The following is a 22,715-nucleotide window of genomic DNA, read 5'->3' as shown; positions in this document are numbered from 1 at the left end:
AATTCAGTAAACCTTGGACATCAGACACCAGCAGTATCCCTCTTCCCCTTCAACCTTGCCCCTAAGTCACATGTATGCAATCAATATCTCTACTTCACGTTACAAACACTATATTTTAGCCCAGACCAGGAGGAGCTATCAACCTATAAAAGCTCAAAGTCCGAATTCTGAGATTAAAAGTCAGAATTCTGAGATTTGAAGTTAGAATGCTGAGATTCAACCTCAGAATTCCGATATTCAAAGTCAGAATTCTGAGATTAAAACTTTCAGCCATCCTAAAATCTATTAAACAAAATTCTGAGTTTCCAAATCAGAATTCAGAGATGTAAAGTCATTGTTGTTCCACTGCTATGGCTTCCTTGTAACTGCCCTCTATATAAATAGGTTTAAAGTCAGAATTCTGAGAAGAAAAGTCAGAATTCTGAGATTAAAACTTTGGGACATCCTAAAATTTAATAAACAAAAATCAGAGTTTCAAATTCAGAATTCTTATTTTTAATCTCAGAATTATGACTTTGAAATTCAGAATTATATTAATATTATTATTATTATTATACAGTATTTATAAAGCTCCAATGGTTTGCTCAGCACTTTACATTACAAAGGGGGACAGAACATGTGACAGAACAATACTAATACAATGCAAAACATGAGGGGATCGAGGGCCCTGCTCTTTCGAGCTTACAATCTAGGAGGGAGGGGATGGTGGCACAGGAGGAGATATCTGTGGGGGATGAAGTGGTAGGAAGAGTGGAGGAGGTCGGCAAGTTAGCAGGGGGTGGGGTAGGCTTCCCTGAAGAGATGGGTTTTCAGGGTGCGCCTAAAGGAGAGGAGAGTAGGTGATAATCTGATGGGTTGGGGCAGGGAGTTCCAGAGGATGGGTGACACCCTGGAGAAGTCCTGGAGGCGGGCATGGGAGGAGGAGACCAGGGAACTAGAGAGAAGGAGGTCTTGTGAGGAGCGGAGTGTGCGTGTTGGGTGGTATTTGGATATTAGGTCAGTGATGTAGTTCGGGGCAGTATGGTGGACAGCTTTGTACGTCAGTGTTAGGATTTTGAATGTGATCCGTTGTGCAATCGGAAGCCAGTGGAGGGATTGGCAGAGGGGGGTTGCGGAGATGGAGCAGTTGGAAAGGTGAATGAGTCTGGCAGCCGTATTCAGGATGGACTGAAGCGGGGATAGCCAGCGGCGAGGCAGGCCAGTGAGGAGGGAGTTGCAGTAGTCGAGTCGTGATATGATGAGGGAGTGGATGAGCTGTTTGGTGATTTCTGGGGTTAGGAACGTGCGGATTTTGGCGATGTTGCGGAGGTGGAGTCTGCATGAGTTAGTTAAAGATTGGACTTCGGGCTGGAAGGATAGGTTGGAGTCCAGAATGACACCAAGTACTCTGGCCTGCGGGGCGGGTTTGATGGTGGCGTTGTTGGATGTGATGGAGAAGTCAATGGGGGGTGGTGTCCAGGCTGGGGGGAAGACAAGAAACTCAGTTTTGGAGAGGTTCAGTTTAAGGAAGTGGAGCGACATCCAGTCTGATATGTTCTGAGTGACCCCAGGGCTCTTCCATAGTTCCCTAATTCTGTACACAGCTGCCATGAATAATTCCCATAATGCGTGTATTATGTGTGAAATGTAATCTTGTATTTATTTCCAATGATCATCTGGGTAAGAGGTCAACTGCAGGGTTTTGGCTCAGTAATATCCCAAATTAAGCCGATTTCTACTCAGTGAATGAATAAACTGTTTTTTTTTTTTTAATTTAAGCCTACCTTGTACTCATCTTATGTTGGTTTATATTCTTCAATAAGAGGGAGAAGCTATTCAAGGAAATCCAACATCCACAAATCATGCGGTTAGTTTTTTTTTATCCATATCAGTAAGTAAGAGAAATGTAGAGCCTATTGGTCTGGTGTGGGTACAGTGTGATTCAAGTCTATGTAATCCTAGGGGTCTATTTATTAAAAAAAAAAAATGCTGTGTGAATGCCTTAAGCATACTATTTGCTGTAGCTTGCCTAATATGTGTATTTCTTTTTCTTCAGCTCTATCTAGAGACCATACTGATATTTTTTTCTGATTGTGGTGTTTCAGGAAAATACTGTAATATGGCCACTAAATGGACCCAAAAATCATAGGAAATAAATATAAAATTACATTTTACCCATACCAGGAAGGTGTACAGGCTATGACCTTAATGAACTGCTTAATGAACTTAAAAAAGTTAAAGCAACCTTCAGCACAAGTTTGGGAATGCTAACTTTTTTCCTGCGTTTTTCTCCCCTTTGTATCCCTTTCAAAGCATTTCTTTTCCAGTGTCACAGTTTCAGTTAGGGGCATAACTACCAATCATGGGGTCCCATAGGAAAATTTCAATAGGCCCCCCCCAGGCCACCTTTCTTCTGCCATTGATCTTCTCATGACATATGTCTAAATCAGTCAGGACAGGGACCAGTGCTGTGGACAGAGGAGGGAAGCAATACAGGGAGTTTTGTCAGCACTTTCAGCAGCCAATTTATCTTTAAGCCTTGCCTATGTTTCTGTTTAAACTGGATCCATGACCGTTGCGTCAGGTTTCCTATTTTAGAGTGGCTCCCAGGGGCGGACTGACCATTTGGAAACTCGGGCACTGCCTGTGGGCACTGGGTCAGTAGGGGGCCCCATGAGATGCTCCTGGTACCTTCTTCATAGGCTTTTTTGAGTTTGGGCAAGGACACAGGGGCCCCATGATCCCCTATTGCCCGGGGGCCCCATGAGTTGTCAGTCCGCCCCTGGTGGCTCCTTTCTCATACAGTCTCCTAAGGAGCCACCTTTGCATGCAGGAACTAAAGCTATGTCTCCCTACATTGTGTGCATCAATAGAAACACACAGCCCCATAGACTAGCATGAGAAGGCACTTCCCTGTTCTCCCTTCCTCCTACTATTGGGCAACATTGCTGGTTAGCACTTGTCAAATTGTTAGCTGTTTTACAAGCTCCTCCTATTTTTTCCAGCAGTAGGTTTTGGTCTCTTTAACCACTTCAATACCAGGCACTTTCTCCCCCTTCCTGCCCAGGCCAATTTTCAGCTTTCAGAGCTGTCACACTTTGAATGACGATTGTGCGGTCATGCTACACCATATGACATTTTTATAATTTTATATAATTATAAGGCTTGAATTTCAGCCAATTCTTGGTAGATCATCCACAATTTGAGCTGTGAGTGGCCCTGTGAGCAGTGCTGAAATTCAAGCCTTGTATGGCCACTTTTACAGTTGCAAGAAAAAGTATGTGAACCCCTTGGGATTACGTGGAGTTTTGCATGAATTGGGCATAAAATGTGCTCTGAACATCATCTAAGTCACAACAATAGAAGAACACAGCACACCAACATCAAAACCTCATCCCCACTGTAAAACATGGCGGAGGGAGCCTCATGGTTTGGGGCTGCTTTGCTGCCTCAGGGCCTGGACGGATTGTTGTCATTGATGGGAAAATGAATTCCAGAGTTTATCAAGACATTTAGCAGGAAAACGTACGACCATTTGTCCGCCAACTGAAGCTCCGCAGAGGATGGGTGATGCAACAGGACAATGACCCAAAGCATACAAGTAATTCAACAAAACAATGGCTGCAACAGCACAGAATACGCCTTCTGGAGTGGCCCAGTCAGAGTCCTGACCTCAACCCGATTGAAATGCTGTGGCATGACCTTAAGAGAGCGATTCACATCAGACATCCCAAGAATATTGCTACACTGAAACAGTTTTGTGAAGAGGAGTGGTCCAAAATGACTCCAGATCGTTGTGCAGGTCTGATCTGCAACTACAGGAAACGTTTGGTTGAGGTTATTGCTGCCAAAGGAGGGTCAACCAGTTATTAAGTCCAAAGGTTCACATACTTTTTCCTCCCTGCACTGTGAATGTTTACATGTTATGTGCAATTAAACCATGGCAGCATCTAATGTTTGTGTAGTATTATGTTCAGCAGACTGTGTTCTTCTCTTGTTGTGACTTAGATGACGTTCAGAGCACATTTTATGCCCAATTCATGCAAAACTCCACGTAATCCCAAGGGGTTCACATACTTTTTCTTGCAACTGTAGTTCTTTATTGGTAATGAAGCCTGCAGTTTGAAGTATAACATCCACTTCATCTTTATTACAAAAGTACTGATTTAATTTGAGATGGGAGTCTTCTTTTAGGACCGTTTTCAGATCTTTAAAGGGAGGATTAATATTGATATTGATATTTTTTCTGATTAGCGCTGCAATTTTATTTTTTTACTATTATATTTATTGCCTGATGTGTGAGCTGCTTTTCTATGTCATTTTTTAAGAGTAGTTTATTTACCCAAGAGCAGGTTATTTGTATTTGATTTCAAAGCCATTGTTTTTAATTTTTTAGAGACTCTTTAATGGTTTGCTCAGTATCACTAGATTGGCGCAAGACCAATGTGGCGCCTATATTTAAAAAGGGATCAAAGTCTTTATCATGTAACTACAGACTAGTTAGTTAACTTCTGTAATGGGGAACATATTAGAGAGTGTAAAAAAAAACATTAATAGATACTTGTATCATTTATTCTATTCTCTGTTCTTTACTATGTGTATATTGCAAGACTTGGAAGCTGAACACCAAATACTTAAGGAAGAACAGTATATTTTTAACTTCAGTTAATGTAAGCAAATTAATCTTTCCTTATATAAGCCTTCTGTAATCTCCATCACAGCAGACCGGGAGAGCAAGGGACACCACTAGGGGCCAATCAGACTCTGCTTTAGTGCACATGTTGAAGTTAGCCATGGTGATAGGAGCAGGGGTGTATTTACCACAAGGCAAACAAGGCATTTGCCTAGGGCAGCATTTTTCATGGAGGCAGCGCCGTACCCCCAAAAGAAGAAAAGAAAGAAAGGACAAACGCAGCACAGGGACCAGGTGGGATCTGAGAGAGGCTGCGGGCTGCTTGATGGTGTATGCAGACCCTTGTTCCCGGAGACGTCCAGAGCTGTGAAGATGAGTGTCTTATGTCTTGCTGGGGTGGGGGGTTGCCAGTGAATAGGAGGTGGTAGTAGTGGAAAGCTCTCTCGGGGGTGGGGTGGGGGGTTGGGGTGTTGTTGGTCAATGTAAGACTCTCTTCGTGGGGGAGGGGATGTTAGTTGGTGTCATGGTCTCTCCATGAGGAGGGGAGCCAATGTTTGTGTTGCCTAGGGCAGCACGAAACCTGAATACACCACTGGATAGGAGGAGAGATGATGTTTCCCAAGGGTGTTGCTTCTTGTTTACTGCTCAAGTAGGCAGGCTGGAGGTGTGTTCCTAAGCAAACATTGCTGCTGGAACTGAGAGGGTCAAGGATCTGGCTGTTATGCCTGGCAGGGGTGACTGAAGTCACTCAGACGTGAAGGTAAGTATAGGATGCAGAAGGAGGGTAGAGGACAGAGGTTGTGGGGAGGGTAGGTTGTAGGTAGACAATTAAAATGTAATTCCAGCCTAACACTAATTACTGTATGCTTAAAAAGGTTCACTCCCTCCTGCTGCTACCTATCCTGCCTAACCTGTGGAAAAAAGAACTGTCTACTTACAATTTTTTAATCTGCTCCAGTCACATGATCTTGCAACTCCAGCTCTCCTGTGTCAGTGAGCAGCGGCTGCAAAGGAGAGGAAGGAGTGGCAACAACAGCTGGAATGTGGGAGCCAAATGGGTGACATCTCAGATCTGGAAATTTTCACCTGTTGTCGAGTTCCCTGACAAAAGGGAGCTGGTGCTGCATGATCACGTTACTGGACCAGAGCCGGCTCTGGCTTCCTTGTGTCAGGGAGCACATGACAATGGGTGAGAATTCCCAGATCTAAGACATCTCCCATTCAGCTCCCACTTTACAGCCATTGTTTGCGCTCCTTCCTCTACCCTGCAGCTACAGCTGACACAGGAGCTCTGGAGCTTCAGGATCACACAACTGGACCAGAACTGGCTCTGGCTCCCTTGTGTCTGGGAGCACTTGATAACAGGTGAGAATTTCCAGTGCTGGGACTTCACCCATTGGCTCCCATGTTTCATCCATTATTGACACTCCATCCTCTCCCCTGCAGCTGCAGCTGACACAGGAGATCTGGAGCTGCAGGATCATGCAACTGGACCAGAGCTGGCTCTGGCTCCCTTGTGTCTGGGAGCACTTGATAACAGGTGAGAATTTCCAGTGCTGAGACTTCACCCATTGGCTCCCACGTTCCATCCATTATTGGCAATCCATCCTCTCCCCTGCAGCTGATGCTGCATGATCACGTTACTGCAGAAGGAGGGTAGAGGACAGGCTCTGTGTCAGGGAGCACTTGACAATGGGTGAGAATTCCCAGAGCTCAGATGTCACCCATTTGGCTCCCATGTTCCAGCCATTGTTTGTACTCCTTCCTTTCCCCTGCAGCTGCAGCTGACACAGGAGATCTGGAGCTGCAGGATGATGCAACTGGACCAGAGCTGGCTCTGGCTCCCTTGTGTCTGGAAACACTCGATAACAGGTGAGAATTTCCAGTGCTGAGACTTCACCCATTGGCTCCAACATTCCATCCATTATTGGCACTCCATCCTTTCCCCTGCAGCTGCAGCTGACACAGGAGAGCTGGAGGTGCAGAATCATGTGAATGGACTGGAGCGGACTTAAAAAAGGTAAGTATACAGATTTTTTTTGCTAGTGCTAGGCTGGAATTCCATTTTAAGTGAACCCGTCACTCATTTCTTTACCCTCCATGAGCAGGCACGGGTTCAATTTAATACTATTGTTGTGTTCAAGATGATAATATCAGGTTCCTATCACAGACCTGGCTCAACAGAGAAAACAGAAACATTAAGAATCCTTTAATTTCTGACCCTGCTGAGCAGCTATTAATATTCCATTAGTATTGCGGGATGAGATTCAAAGGTGACTACAGTTGGCTAGTATTGCATATCTCTGCGTTCTTTCAGAAGACTTTAATATATAATTGTATCTATCATTTTATGTACCAGTATTCTTTCTGAAATTGTAAAGAAATGTCTGCATAGGATTGATCAGGATCTGATATCAGTGATTGGTTATTAATTGGGGTCTCCTATAGGATTATTAGCCATTTGTTTAGCCTCTTATATTGAGCCTCCCAATGAATTTAAAGCAGAACTAAACTGCTGAATGAATTGGCTCCCCTGCCCCTCTTTCACGGTGCCATCTTAACCACTTCCAGTCCGGACACTTTCACCCCCCTTCCTGCCCAGGGCAATTTTCAGCTTTCAGCGCTATCACACTTTGAATGACAATTGCGCGGTCATGCAACACTGTACCCAAATTAATTTTTTACCATTTTTTTGAGACAGATAAAGCTTTATTTTGGTGGTATTTATTCACCGCTGGGATTTTTATTTTTTTTGCTATGTAAATGAAAAAGTCCAAATATTTTTTAAAAAAGTGTTTTTTTTATAAAATTTTGCAAATAAATAATATTTCATCATAAATCTTTGCCAAAATGTATTCCGTTATCTTTTTAGTAAAAAAAAAAAATCCAAATTAGTTTATAACCAAAAATTATAATTTTTAACCATTTTTTTTTACATTTTTATTTTATTTTTTTATATTATTATTTTTTTTTTACATACTGTCACCCTAGCAGTACAGTGTCACCATGGTGACACTGTACTACTTGTGGGGGGGTGATGAAGATTTTTTTTTACACTGATTGCTTTTACACCCATATAGGATGTAAAAGCAATCATTTCTCTTTCTCTCTGTCTGCATTCTTCCACTCATTGAAAAGTACTGAGTGAGCTGTGATTGGTCACAGCTTGTCACATGGTAGAAGGCTGTTGTGAATAGCCTTGTACCATGTGACCTCTGTGATCATTCACAGATTTCACACGTAGTAAGCAATGATGTCACAAGTGACATCTTGCTTACTACTTTGCATGTGATCACTGATTGGCCAAACAGTGATCACATGATCGGGACCTCGTACAGAGGTCCCGTCCGACGATCGGTGTTTCACTGTGTCCGGAGGACACAGCAGGCACCGGATCGCGGTGCTGCGCGCTCCGAGGGAGCGTGCACAAGCAGGGTGCGGGGAGGCCATTTATAAACGGCCACCCGACCCTGCACTGCCACCGTCCGGCCGTTTATATGCAAAGGCCGGTCGGGAAGTGGTGTGCGTAAAAGCATGTGTGCGTACGTGCTGCTGGTGTCTTCCAGGTATCTAGGATCTAACAGAACCGGTGGTGCATGTGCACACGTGCAAAGGAGGGTTCCGCACGTGCTCGCAATCCTACCAGCTTTTGCCACTATACCACCACACATGCACACAAAGCCTACGTACATGCGCACAGCGGTGCCTTAGTAACACTTTTCTCCTGGAATCGCTGCTATGTAGCCATTCTAGGTGGAAACAGGGCCCGGCTTAGGCTGGAAACCCAGAAGGGCTGCTTTTAAGCATGGAAATAAAACAGTAAAAAATAGAATAAAAATGATTAGCTTTTATATGGGGCAGGGAAGGAGGGATAAAATCGAAAAAAGGTGCTAAAGTGAGTTTAGTTGCACTTTAAGTAATGTATCATAGATTACCCTTAATTACTACCAATCGCACGGATATGGAAATTGCAAAAGGCATGGGTTTGGGACTAAGTGCACAAAATTTCACGAAAGGTCAAGCATCCATCCCAATATTTAGCCTTTTCCTAATCCTGTTCCCCTGCGCACCACATGAGAGAGCGCTCTAAGATTTTAAAATGAACTAAAGATTATTTTTCCAATGTTTTAAAGCAATTTTAATGGCGGCAATTTTTCCTAATTATTGTAAGTAATTTAGTCTTATAAATGTGCCGCTCAATGAGCTATAAAAGAAATATTGGCATCTCGTTTTATTTTAATTATGCTGAAATATCATTCTTCATATAAAATGAATAACTATATTTATAATAAGTTTGTAGCAATTTATAATGCACCAAATATGATGTATGAGTGTTGGTTAAAGTTACTTAAAATCTGGATACTCTGTTGGCTGTCAGGGACCACAGAACGTGTCAGCGCAATATAATTCTAAATCCTGTGCATTTGTTTGTTTTGGTTAATTATATAGCGCCGTCAATTTACGCAGCGCTTTACATATATATTGTACATGTAATGGACCGCCTGTTATGATCCGCCAGGTGGTGCCTCAGGCTGCCAACTGACAGACCTACCCAGAGCGTGGGGTCTAAGCCCGGGCTGTGCTTTCACCAGGGCCCCTGATGGTGGGGATGGACTTGAAACAGTCCCGGGCCAGGTCACGACCTCTGAGCAGGCCCACCAGTGGCTGAGGAGACCTCCGGGGACGTATGCAGGTACCGGGAGAGCCAGATGTGAAGAGGATGGCGGCCCCAGCAGGGTGGTAACGGATCGTGGTCCCGTGGGGGTAAGCGGGGTACAGAATCGGCGGGCAAAGAGTAGTCGGGTCACACGCAGGATCAGCAGGGTAAGTCAGTCCGTAGAATGGTCAGGGCAATCCGGGTCAATCACAGGAGCAGGCAGAGTAGTCAGGGCAATCCGGGTCAATCACAGGAGCAGGCAGCGTAGTCAGGGCAATCCGGGTCAATCACAGGGGCAGGCAGCGTAGTCAGGGTCAAACAGGGTCACTAGATGGGTGCAGGAACACAGAATCACAGATAGACCTTGCGGCAATTACTGACAGTGCAGGGCATCTTTAAATAGTGCGCCCTGCACTGTCATTGGCCGCCCAGGATGCGCCCCCGGGCTGTCATTGGCCGCCCAAGGCGCGCCCGCGGCTTCCACTGCGCATGCGCGGCGTCCTGTCATCCGCGGCTCGCCGGGACCTGGTGCCTGTGTCCCGGCGTGAGCCGTTGCCAGCGTGCATGCGCCGGCCGACAGGACGCCGCGATCCCTGACACCGCCTGACAGCACCTCTATCATTCCCCCGGTAGAGCCTTCCCAGAGTGCGGAGTCTAAGTACCGGAGCACTTGTTCACCAGGGCCCCTGATGGTGGGGATGGACTTGGAGCGCTCCGGTACCAGGTCGCAACTACCAGGTATCTCCAACAGGGGTAGAGGAGTCTGACAGGGGCTCCAGAGAGCTAGGAGTCTGATGTAAGGGAGCCTAGTGATCCCCGCGGGATGGGTGGATGGATGAGCTAAATCAGAGTCGTGCAGGCCGGGTCGGTAACTAGTGGATCGGTAAGATACAAAACGGTAGGCAAAGGATAGTCGGGTCACACGCAGGGTCAATACCAGGAGGTCAGATCTAAACGGGAACATCCAGGAGCAGAGTCAGGCAAGCCAAGGGGTCAGGACGGGAGAAGGCAACAAGGTCAAAACAATCCAGATCAGAAGTACTCACACACAGGTAACAGGATACAAAGACCATTCGGCAACAAGTGTCTGTGCAGGGCTAGTTTAAATAGCCCACCCTGCACCTGACAGGCGTAGCCTGGGTCCCAGTGCCTGCCTAGTACTGTCCAGACGACGGGTGCGCCTGGGTCCTAGTGCCCTGCTACCTTAACGTCTCGGCAGACACCTACGCATGTGTAGACCCATGCGTCGTGATGGTTCCTGACAGTACATTCACATCAGTCCCTAACCCTCAAGGGGTGTACAATCTAAGGTCCCTAACTTACATTCATACATACACATACTAGGGACAATTTAGAGAGGATCCAGTTAACCTACTAGCCTTTCAATAAAAAATAGGCTCCAAACGTAGCCTATATCCCCGCGCTAAATGTGAAAAACAAAATAATATCAATAATATAAATCAAAACATGTCTGACATCCACAGAAAGCTTCAGAATATTTATGGAGATGACTCTGCTGACCAGAGTCACCAAATTGATCTTGTCAATGGTGTCCTCAGTAAGGGAATTCCTGTGAGACGGTTGGCAAATAGAAATGTGCATGCGCACGGAAATATCCGGAGAAGTGACCAGACATGCGCATAGAAATGTGCGATCGCGCACATGCATGCGCATATGCACATGCAAGGCGAAGATTGGAGCCAAACAGACTATTTAAAGGGTGCCTCTGCCTGTGCTTAGTGCTGACTGGTCTTCAGCTGTTCCCCGTGTCCTGTTTGTTCCTCTGTGATTCCCTTGTTGCTGACCCGGCTTGTTCCTGACTTGACTCTTGTTTCCTCCTCTGCTTAATACTCGTTCCTGACCTCGGCTCTGCTCCTGACTTTGGCTTGATTATGATTTGGTACCTCGCTGTCCGCCCGTTGATGACCCCGGCTATTCCTATGACATTGCTCCTGTCTCCCATCCCAGCTTCCTGCCTTGCTCTGGTGCACGCCTGGTGGTCTACCATACCAGCTCTGCATATCGCTACTCTTCCTGAATAGGTGGTTCATCAGTCTTTTAAGGACTCCAGCTGCAAGTGCTTCAAGCAACATCTGCTGGCACTCTTGTCCCCCTGATCCCTAGACACCCTCTGTTCCACTTCCAGTGGGGTCAGGTCTAGTGACACAAGTGAGGCCGACCTCATCATTTCAGTCTCCAATCAGGTACGTGACACCTCTCTGTAAACATTCTGTAGCCTTCTATGGCTGTAGGACAGTCTGCATCCCTACTTTGTCGGGAACTTGATGACAGCACCTTGCTTCTTCTTGGAATCTATTATTTACCTGCAATCAAAAAGAAGACGAAGAGTTATTATAGAAGAAGAGTTATTCCACCCACATGTGAAATTTGAATGACCTATGTAAGTTTAAAGAAAAGGTATGCTCAGTTTGCATTACTTATGGTACACTCTTTGGACAGTGGGGATCGAAAGTTTGGGCACCCCAGCTAAAAATTTGTATTAATGTGCATAAAGAAGCCAAGGAAAGATGGAAAAATCTCCAAAAGGCATCAAATTACAGATTAGACATTCTTATAATATGTCAACAAAAGTTAGATTTTATTTCCATCATTTACACTTTCAAAATAACAGAAAACAAAAAAATGGCATCTGCAAATGTTTGGGCACCCTGCAGAATTTATAGCATGCACTGCCCCCTTTGCAAAGCTGAGACCTGCCAGTGTCATGGATTGTTCTCAATCATCGTCTGGGAAGACCAGGCGATGTCAATCTCAAAGGTTTTAAATGCCCAGACTCACCTGACCTTGCCCCAACAATCAGCACCATGGGTTCTTTTAAGCAGTTGTCTAGAAAACTGAAACTGAAAATAGTTGACGCTCACAAAGCTGGAGAAGGCTATAAGAAGATAGCAAAGCATTTTCAGATGTCAATATCCTCTGTTCGGAATGTAATTAAGAAATGGCAGTCATCAGGAACAGTGGAAGTTAAAACAAGATCTGGAAGACCAAGAAAAATATCAGACAGAACAGCTCGCAGGATTGTTGACATATTATAAGAATGTCTAATCTGTAATTTGATGCCTTTTGGAGATTTTTCCATCTTTCCTTGGCTTCTTTATGCACATTAATACAAATTTTTAGCTGGGGTGCCCAAACTTTCGATCCCCACTGTATGTCTAAGTAGTTTTTCTAAAAAAAAAAGGCTGGCTCCAAGAGATGGGTGAGGGGTGCTCCAAAGGAACAGGAGACTGTGAGGGAGGCAGCCCAAACTTGGGCTTTAAATTGGTCCGTCCAAATGAGAGATTTACAGTAGGTCAATTTTTGATTCCCTCAAGAAATGGAGAGCTGTTTCAGGCAACATGGAACTACTGATCCAGAATCTGAAAGACAGAAAGATGAACACAATGTTGTAAAATAGTCCATTTATATAAATGTTGTATCTGGTAAAGATGACTTGGAAAAAGTACTACTGATCTGCAAGTTCTTTTCCAAGTCACCTCCAGCAAGTTAGGGCTCATGTCGGAAAAGTTTTCGAGCCTTGTATGATGGATGGATCCTAATATGATCTGCTAGTTATGAGGGATAATGGGCAAGGTTTCATCGTGTAGCCTCACTCCACTTTAATATTGAAGAAGTTGGAGAGAAGAACAGCAAGAATCTCTTCCCTTCCCCGGGGACAGATTCAGCAAAATGACACTTCCTCTGGTAATTGCAGTTCATTCGTACATTCCTTAAAACATATTCCTGAACCTGAAAAAAAAAATGTACGGGGAAATTAAGCAGTAAATTCTTTAGCGTAATTCAATACCCAGTACACTGGAAATATATCCATTTTGAGTGGATAGTTTTTACATGCATGAAAGATATTAAAGGCACATGCCAATTAAAGTTTAATCCAACCTTTTTCAACCAGAGTTCCTTCAGAGGCTGTTGGTTGTCTCTAGCAATTTCTGCCTCTCAGATAAGGAACCACTGACACTTTAGCTATCTGTAAGTGGTGGATTCTTTCCAATGACCACAAATGTACGGAGAATTCTTCCCATTGACTATGACACTAATGAGCTATAGAAACATTAATTATTATTATCAAGGGCTGAGACCAGAAATATCTTCATGTTCAAAAGGTTGAGAAAGATTGGCTAAATCTGTTGTATATATAAAGATCCTTTACTGGAAAACAGTGAGCTACTAATGCTGTTTGGTAAACATGATCCTGTATAATCCTTTGCAACCAGATTCCTCAGAGCTCCTTATGGGGTCAATGGGAACATACATCCTGAAGCCTGTAACTTTCTCTCTGCTTACTGTAACTTACCAAATAGATATGAATGCTATACTATAGTATCGGAGGTTGGAAGAAACTTCTTGGTGCTCTCATTTTTTACATAAGTATTCTGCATTGGAGACACAGTAAAGGGCCTGTTGTGGGTGTGTGTTTTGGAATTCCTTTCTTGCAACCCAAGCTGGGTAGGATGAGATCCCGATATGCTTTTTTAAGAGGGGAAGAACTCACATGAAGACACCTAGAAAAAAGGTAAGCAAAAGGGTTATGCTGTGTCAGGAATGGATTCACCACTGGTGGTGGGACTCACCTGCTGTGTGGGCTGCAGTACCAGGGCTGGCCAGCGGGTGCTCTCAGCAACCAGAAGCTCACTCCTGCAGTCAGCCATCAGCTGAAGCTGATTGCAGGAGGTGTATTCAAGCAGGACCAGGCCTGTGATCAGGGCCTTGGTGTATTGTTTCCCATGAGCCCCTGTACCTGGTATCCTGTGTTCCTGTTCTGCTGACTATCCGATTTGTTGCCGACCCAGCCTGATCCTGACCTCTGCTGACTTCTCCTGCTTGATCCCTGGCTTGCCTGACCATCCTTCTGCCTGATCCTCTGTACCGCGCTGCCCGTGAGTTACTGAACCCGGCTTGTGATCCTGACTATTCTCTGCCTGCTCCTCCGGTACCTTGCTGCCCGCACGTTGCTGACCTGGCCTGCCTGACTACGCCTGACGCTACCCAGACGATCCATCCATCCCACACAGATCTGTCCCTGTTAGCAGGTCTGCCAGCCTCTTCATGTCAGGCTTTCCCACGGTACATACCCTCGGCGGACCCCTCTACCACAGTTGGGTGCACTCAGAGGCCGCAACCTGGTCTCAGTCCTGCGCCAAGTCCATCCCCACCATCAGGGGCTCTGGTGAAAAGGCAGACTGGGGCTTAGACTCCGCGCCCTGGGGAATCCCATTCTGTGGGTAACAGAGATCCTGCCGGGCGGTGCCTGACAGTACCTAACAGCCTGCCTGACCATTCCACCTCTCCATCCCTGACTACGCCTGTGTTCCTGAAGCCTGCTACTTCCCTGTGTCAGTCCACACATTTCTGGTCATACCCGGATCCCTAACATGCTGAAAGTAAGGCATAATTTTTTTATTAACTCACATAGGTTGTTCAATTTTCACATCTTGGTACAGTAACTCTTTTTCTTCTTGTTCTTTGTAGGTAAAAAATGGGTTTCAAGCAGAAGCTCCATGCTGTTGTTGACTTCTTGATGAAGGAAGGCTGTAGGCTGTCCAACATCCACAGAAGGCTACAGAATGTTTATGGAGTTGCCACCATTGATCAGAGTCACCAATGGCAAGATATTGATCTTGTCAGTGGTATCATCACCATAAATTTTCTGTAGTCTTCTGTAGATGTCGAACAGTCAGCGCCCCTCCTTTGTCAAGAACTCAATGACAGCACATTGCTTCTGCTTGGAATCCATTATTTACCTGCAATAAAAAAGAAAAAGTTACTATAGAGGAAGAGTTCCAACTTGTGAAAATGGAACAACCTATGTACATTAATAAAAAAAGGTCCACATTTGTATTAATTTCAGTACATCCCTAGTATATCCTTTTTTTTCAGAGAGAGAGGAGATAAGTGCCTCTAAGTGCAGTATATCACTTTATTCAGATGTAAAGGTAGGAACACTCCCATAAATAAGGTAAGTATTAGCATAAAAACCGTGGTTGGTGGAACCATCAGTAAGGTGGGTATCCAGGGTGAAGAGCTGTCATCTGTGTAGGGTATGGAGAAGTCAGCGTGCCACTGGAGCAGCGTGGTGGCTGGTGGGGAACAGCTGTGAGGCCGGCTGGTGTGCACGTCCTCCCTCAGAGCCGGGTGGAACGTACACTGGATTGCAGCGGTTGCGTGGCCGTGATGATGTCAGATACCCAAGGTGCACTGCGACGCGTTTCAGAGCATGCGCTGGCCGAGAAAGGCGGAAGTGCGCTCCTTTGTCCAGCACCTTGGGTATCTGACGTCATCATGGCCACGCCGCCGCTGCGTTCCAGCGTACGTTCCACCCGGCTCTGAGGGAGGACGTGCACGCCAGCCGGCCTCACAGCTGTTCCCCACCAGCCACCACGCTGCTCCAGCGGCACGCTGACTTCTCCATACCCCACACAGATGACAGCTCTTCACCCTGGATAACCACCTTAGTGATGGTTACACCAACCACGGTTTTTATGCTAATACTTTCCTTATTTATGTGAGTGTTCTTACCTTTACACCTGAATAAAGTGATATACTGCACTTAGAGGCGCTTCTCTCCTTCTCTCATCCTACAGAGTCTGCTACAGTCTATTTGGAAGCCTTGCCCTCAGTGCTACACGATCCCCCCTACCCCACGCTCATCTTCCTCATACAGCCATACCTACCACCATTATCCCATACCAGGATTACCCAGGACTTTTAGCAGTGCTTGCGCTGATCACCCCCCCTCATTTATCCTTTTTTTTCAAAGGGTTGGCTCCAAGGGAGGGGTAAGGGGTTCTCTGAGGGAGCAGGATACTGTGAGGGAGGCAGCCCAGATTTAGGCTTTAAATTGACCTGTCCAAGTGTGAGACTTACAGTAGGTCAATTATTGGTTTCCGTGCTGTTTCAGGCAACATGGAACTACTGATCCAGAATTCGAAAGACAGAAAGATGAACACAATGCTGTCACATAGTCCATTTTTATAAAATGTTTATCTGGTAAAACTGACTTCGATAAAGTACTACTGATCTGCAAGTTCTTTTCCAAGTCACCTTCAGCAAGTTAAGGCTCATGTCGGAAAAGTTTTTGAGCCTTGTATGATGGATGGATCCTAATATGATCTTCTAGATATGAGGGATAATGGGCAAGGTCTCTTCTTGTAGCCTCATTCCATTCTATTATTGAAGAAGGTGGAGAGAAGAACAGCAAGAATCTCTTCCATTCCCTGGGGACAGATTCAGCAGTATGACACTTCCTCTGATAATTGCAGTTCATTCGTACATTCCTTAAAACATATTTCTGAACCTAAAAAAAAAAAAAATATATATATATATACAGTATATATATATACGGGGAAATTAAGCAGTCAATTCTGCAGTGTAATTTAATACCCAATATGCTGGAAATATATCAATTTTGAGTGGATAGTTTTTACATGCATGGAAGATATTAAAAGCACATGCCAATTAATGTTTAATCCAACCTTTTTCGACCAGAGTTCCATGGAACCTTGGGGTTCCTAAAGAGGTTGTTAGGGATCCCCCGAGTAATACGCAATGTCTGCCTCTCAGATAAGGAACCACTGACAACTTTAGCTATCTGTAAACAGTGGATTTTTTCCAATGACCACAGACTAATGTATCATGATCTGTAGATATTGCAGTTATTATCAGGGGTTCCTTGAGACCAGAAACTTGTTTCAACCAATCCTCCATATTTAGAAGGTTGAGAAAGACTGGCTGCATCTGTATGAAAAGATCCTTTACTGGAAAACAGTGAGCTACTAATGCTGTTCAGTAAACACTGCAACTGTGCTAATGAATCTGTATGATCCTTTGCAACCAGATTCCACAGAGCTCCTTACAGGGTCACTGGGAGCATACTTACCGAAGACTGTAGTTTGTTCCTTTCTCTAAGTTTATTACCACTTCAAGGCCGATAGAAATGCTACAGTATTGGAGGCTGGGGGAAACGTCTTGGTACTCACATTTTTTTACATGAAGCATTCTGTACAGGAGACACAGTTACAAGCCTCTAGTGGTGTGCGTTTGGAAATCATTTTCCTGCATCATAAACAGGGTAGGTAGCTCCCAATATTCTTTTTAAAGTTTCAGTTTCAGTGAATTGAACCACTGAGCACAGCAAGGATGGGGGCAGGAAATTGACATTCCTAGAAGTCTCAAATTCTGGAGTTTCTTCAGAACTTGGTTCCTCAGCAGAAATTGGTGGCACTATCAGCTGGAGAGGTCTACTGTCTACTTTTCAGCTCACACTTTGTTAACATTTTCAGCATAAAATGAATGAAAACAATCTGAGCATAAACAAAATCTAAGACAGTTTTATGATTCCAACACCACTGTTCTGTCCTCGTTACCCTCAATTTCTGCGATAAACCAGATTGAATGTAATCTTAAAGCTTTATTAGCAAAACAGAGTGGGTGAAACTATAAAAAAAAAACAGATAAAAAGTACTTATAATCAATATATGATATATTCAAACACGATTAACCACATGCCGCCCAGCCACTGTATAAATACGGCGGCAGGGCGGCACGTCTGGGCAAAAGCATGTTTTAAACCGTGTGTTTTGTAAACAGATAGGGGGCGTGCGCGAGGCGCGCCGCCGCCCTACCTCTCCCGCCGATCACAGCCACCGATGTCAGTCGCCGGGTCACAGCCGGTCGTTACCGGCTATGTCCCGGCGATCGGTGGCAATCGCTGACAGAGAGCACAGCTGCAGTAGCTGTGCTTTCTGTCAGTTCCCTGACAGCTCAAGGACATGCTGATCGGGACAGAGAGTTTCTCTCTCCCGATCAGCGGTGTCGCTTGCAGTACACACCCCTGTCCCCTAGTAAAACACTCCCCTCACACAGTTAACCCTTTCCCTGAATAATAAAATTAACCCCTTCCTCCCCAGTGCCATTAGTACAGTGTCAGTGTTTTTTTTTTTTAGTATTGGTGTCACTGGGGATGTCAGTGACCCCAAGTCAGTACCCCCCAATGTCAGAATGTCCGCCGCAGTCCCGCCATAAGTCGCTGATCGCCACCATAAGTCACTGATCGCCGCCATTATTAGTATAAAAAAAAACTAAAAATCCCAGGATCTTTCCCGCCATTTGTAAACGCTATAACGTTCACGTAAACCAATTAATTTACACGTATTGGGGTTTTTTTTTTAGCAAAGACATGTCGCAGAATGCTTTTTGGCAGAAATTTATGACTAAATTTGATTTTTTAATTTTTTTTTACTGGACATGTTTTATAGCAAAAAGTCCAAAATATTGTTTTTTTTTCCTCAAAATTGTCAGCATTTTTTTTTTTATAGCGCAAAAAATAAAAACTGCACAGGCGATCAAATACCACCGAAAGAAAGCTCAATTTATGGGGAAAAAAGGATGTAAATTTCATTTATGTACCGTATTGCATGACCGCGCAATTGTCCGTTAAACTAGCGCAGCGCTGTATAGCAAAAAAATGGCGTAAATTGCAGTATCTATACCATAGTTTGTAGACGCTATAACTTCCACACAAAGCAATCAATATACACTTATTGAGATTTTTTTTACCAAAAACATGGAGCAGAATACATTTTGGCCTAAATTTATAACCAACTTTGAGTTTACTATATATTTTTTATAGCTGAAAGTAAAACATATTGTTTTTCTTCAAAATTTTTGGCCTTTTTTTGTTTATAGCGTGAAAAATAAAAAGCGCAGAGGTGATCAAATACCACCGAAAGAAAGCTCTATTTGTGTGAAAAAAAGGACGTAAATTTCCTTTGGGTGCAGCATTGCATGACCGCGCAATTATCAGTTGAATTAGTGCAGTGCCGAGTAGCAAAAAGAGGCCTGGTCATTAAGGAGGGTAAATCCTCTGGGGGTCAAGTGGTTAAGCGATTGACTGTAGATGGCAATAAGTCCATGCTCACCAGCAATGCTGCCTGTAAGTCCATTTTCTAAGATGGATTCTGAGCTACCAAGAAGCATCTCTTTCCTTTTCTTAAAATAAAGGAGTTTATATTAAGGCCAAACAGTCTCTATTTTCTGTAAAACAGTACATTTAATACCAGCTCCATCTAATGGCCAAATTTGATTTTGCAGGCAGGACAACACTGGACGGGGCAATGTACCGTCAAATCTTGAGTGAGAACCTTCTTCCCTCAGCCAGGGCATTGAAAATGGGTGGTGGATGAGTGTTCCAACATGACAATGACCCAAAACACAAGGCCAAGGCAACAAAGGAGCGGCTCAAGAAGAAGCACATTAAGGTCCTGGAGTGGCCTAGCCAGTCTCCAGACCATAATCCAATTGAAAATCTGTGGAGGAAGCTGAAAGTTCGAGTTGCCAAATGTCAGCCACCAAACCTTAAAGACTTGGAGAGGATCTGCCAAGAGGAGTGGGCCAAAATCCCTCCTGAGATGTGTGCAAACCTGGTGGCCAACTACAGGAAACGTCTGACCTCTGTGATTACCAACAAGGGATTTGCCACCAAGTACTAAGTCATGTTTTGTGAAGGGGATCAAATACGTATTTCCCTCATGAACATGCAAATCAGTCATCATTTGTTAGACATGCATTTCTGCTGAATGTTTTGTTGCTATTCTGTCTCTCAGTGTTACAATACACCGAACATTCGATTTTTAGACTGATCATTTCTTTGTGAGTGGGCAAACATTCAAAATCAGCAGGGGATCAAATACTTATTTCCTTCACTGTATACCAACCCATCCTGTCTGGTGCCCATTCACAGCAGCCTTTTTGTTTTGTGAATATGTTCAAATAATACAAAGGCTTCTGTGATTAGGAAGGAAGAGTGGAGGCATGTGTAGGCAGGTGCAGTCTTTTTTCTCCACTTTAAGCGGCTCTAAACTGCAGCGGTATTGCAGAGAGAGAGGAAATCAGAAGGAACCTACTCCTCTATGGTTTCCTGGGTCACTGGTGAAGCAGTCTGGTTGGATGCTGCTGCCCCATGGGACTCTAGTAGTCATCTTAGGTCTTTTGAAGACCCTGGCTTCTGGGCTTGTTGTGCATTTTGCGAGTGTAGGAACAGGTTACACATCTGTCAGGGAAAATGAGTAATGGTAGGGAAAGATTCTGGACGAGTAGGATCAGGATAGGGACACTCTGTCCTCTCCAGGAACCCTCTCATTTGGACATAGACCAGCCAGGCCTCATTCCACCCTTAGAGACAGACTCTGCCGAAGCATCAGAACCTACTTCATTCTACATTACTGTACGGAACTGTGAGTGTTCACAGTTGGATGCCTTCCCACTGGGCTGTTTGTATCTTTAGGCCGTTACTTCAATACAAGTTTTGTTATTTGCAACCGGTGCATTTTCTGGCACCTCATAATGCTGCACCCACCCACACTTGGGCATAGCAGCTGCAGCAACTCTATCTTTGAAGATTCTGAGACCTGAAGGTCCAGTGGCTCAGGAGTTCTATAAACCTGTCAGATGTAAATAACAGAGAGGAATCCAAGAGGTGCCATGCACCTTGTTGGACTTAACTAATAGTTTGCATTCACTTTTTGCAAAAGAGCTGAATTCCTGGAGGTCAGCTTAAAGTTCCTCTTCTTATTTAAGGCCCACACCACACTTATTTCAGTAACACTCAGTTTAACATACATTACCGTAGTACATGGCACTTTGTGCATTGAGTCACAGTCAGGGGCAGACTGACAACTCATGGCGCCCCCCGGGCAATAGGGGATCATGGGGCCTTGTGTCCTTGCCCAAACTCAAAAAAGCCTATGAAAAAGGTACCAGGGGCATCTCATGGGGCCCCCTACTGACCCCGGGCCCTCGGGCAGTGTCCGAGTTTCCAAATGGTCAGTCCGCCCCTGGTCACAGTGTCTTTCATTTGTTAGAGCAGTGGTTCTCAACCTGTGGGTCGTGACCCCTTTGGGGGTCGAACGACCCTTTCACAGGGGTCGCCTAAGACCATTGGAAAACACATATTTCCGATGTGTAAAGAGCAGCTCCTGTGTTGAAAGCAGCTACTGTGTTGAAAGCAGCAGTATTGAAGGTAAAACAACACTTCATGAATTATAATTACTGGGTAAATAATTTTATGGTTGGGGGTCACCACAACATGAGGAACTGTATTAAAGGGTTGCGGCATTAGGAAGGTTGAGAACCATTGTGTTAGAGCAACCCAACACCCAAGTGCAGAAGGTACCAACAGGCCTGCATTGGTACACAACTAGAGAATAACCTGCATGTAGCAACGTACCACCACAAAAATGGCATGAGGATCCCTAAATGTTAGGAATGTGTTTTAATGAGGTCCCCTGTGCTGGCTAACAGGGTTGTGTGCTGGGCAATATTACCATTTTTTCTGCTTAGCGATCATGTTTAAAAAATCTTTTTATTATAAACCTGTAAAGAATCTCGATTTATATATGTGATCTCATGATACAGAAGAAACTGAACGTCCAATGGTGGCTGGTACCCTTGGATTCTAAAAATTGGGCTTCTAGACTTCCCAATTCTAGCAGAATTATTTACAATGTAACTGTTCCAGCGCCGTTAGAAGATTGCAGGTTACCGACTAATTGGTTACCAGGGACAACCCCACTTTATCTCTCTCGCGCGGTGAACGTCGGTGCTCCACGCTCTGATACACAGGAGCTCATGTTGCCTGGCAACCATTTCCTTCTTGCACATGCTATTGTAACAATTGCTGCAACGCGCTGCGAAAACTTCTCCGAGTGTAACAATATATTGGCTTAAAAGTACAATTGTAAAGCATTTTTATTAAAGAACCCACTGAAGGTCAGAGCACTTTGTACAATGAAGAAAAAAACCCAACGCGCAATACTTCTATTGAAAACACATGACAGTATATAGAGGCAGTTAAAGGTTAGGCCCACTTTTGGTGAGTTTTGATACATGCAGAATCAATCCATTGTAACAGTGAAGGTGTTTAAAGTGTTACTAAACCCACAACAGTACAATCAGTCTGTAGATGCAGTAAAACATGCTTGTTATACTCACTGTGGAACCCAAGGGGTTAATCCTCCACATTGTGTAAAAAGGCTGTTTGATCCTGTCTTCTCTGCTCCTCCTCTTGTTCAAATGTCCATGTCTTATCTCCTGATAAGACAGACTGAACCCCTGGCCACATGCACATGCTCAGGTTAGTGTGTATTGCTAGAGAGTTTTTTTTTTCTTGGGAGAGTGCATGTGATCAGCCCAGGGCCAATCAGCACTGGTCAGACATAATTCAGGGGTTCTGCATCCTCCTAGAGCAGAAAGAATCCTCCTACAAGCTTTAACCAGTGCTCTGCTGAAGTCACAAGACTGCTGTAACTGCTGATGAGAAAAGGTATTTAGCAGTTTATAGTTAATTGCATTTCCATGTTCTGTGTACTGAGGGAGACCAGATATAGTGAATGCAGGGTCCTGAGAGACCAGATATAGTGAATGCAGGGT

Source organism: Staurois parvus, unplaced genomic scaffold (genome assembly GCF_062004578.1).
Source record: "Staurois parvus isolate SC_StPar_1 unplaced genomic scaffold, SC_StPar_1.0 ptg000095l, whole genome shotgun sequence".
Lineage (NCBI taxonomy): Eukaryota > Metazoa > Chordata > Amphibia > Anura > Ranidae > Staurois > Staurois parvus.
Note: the sequence above shows the minus strand (reverse complement) of the source record.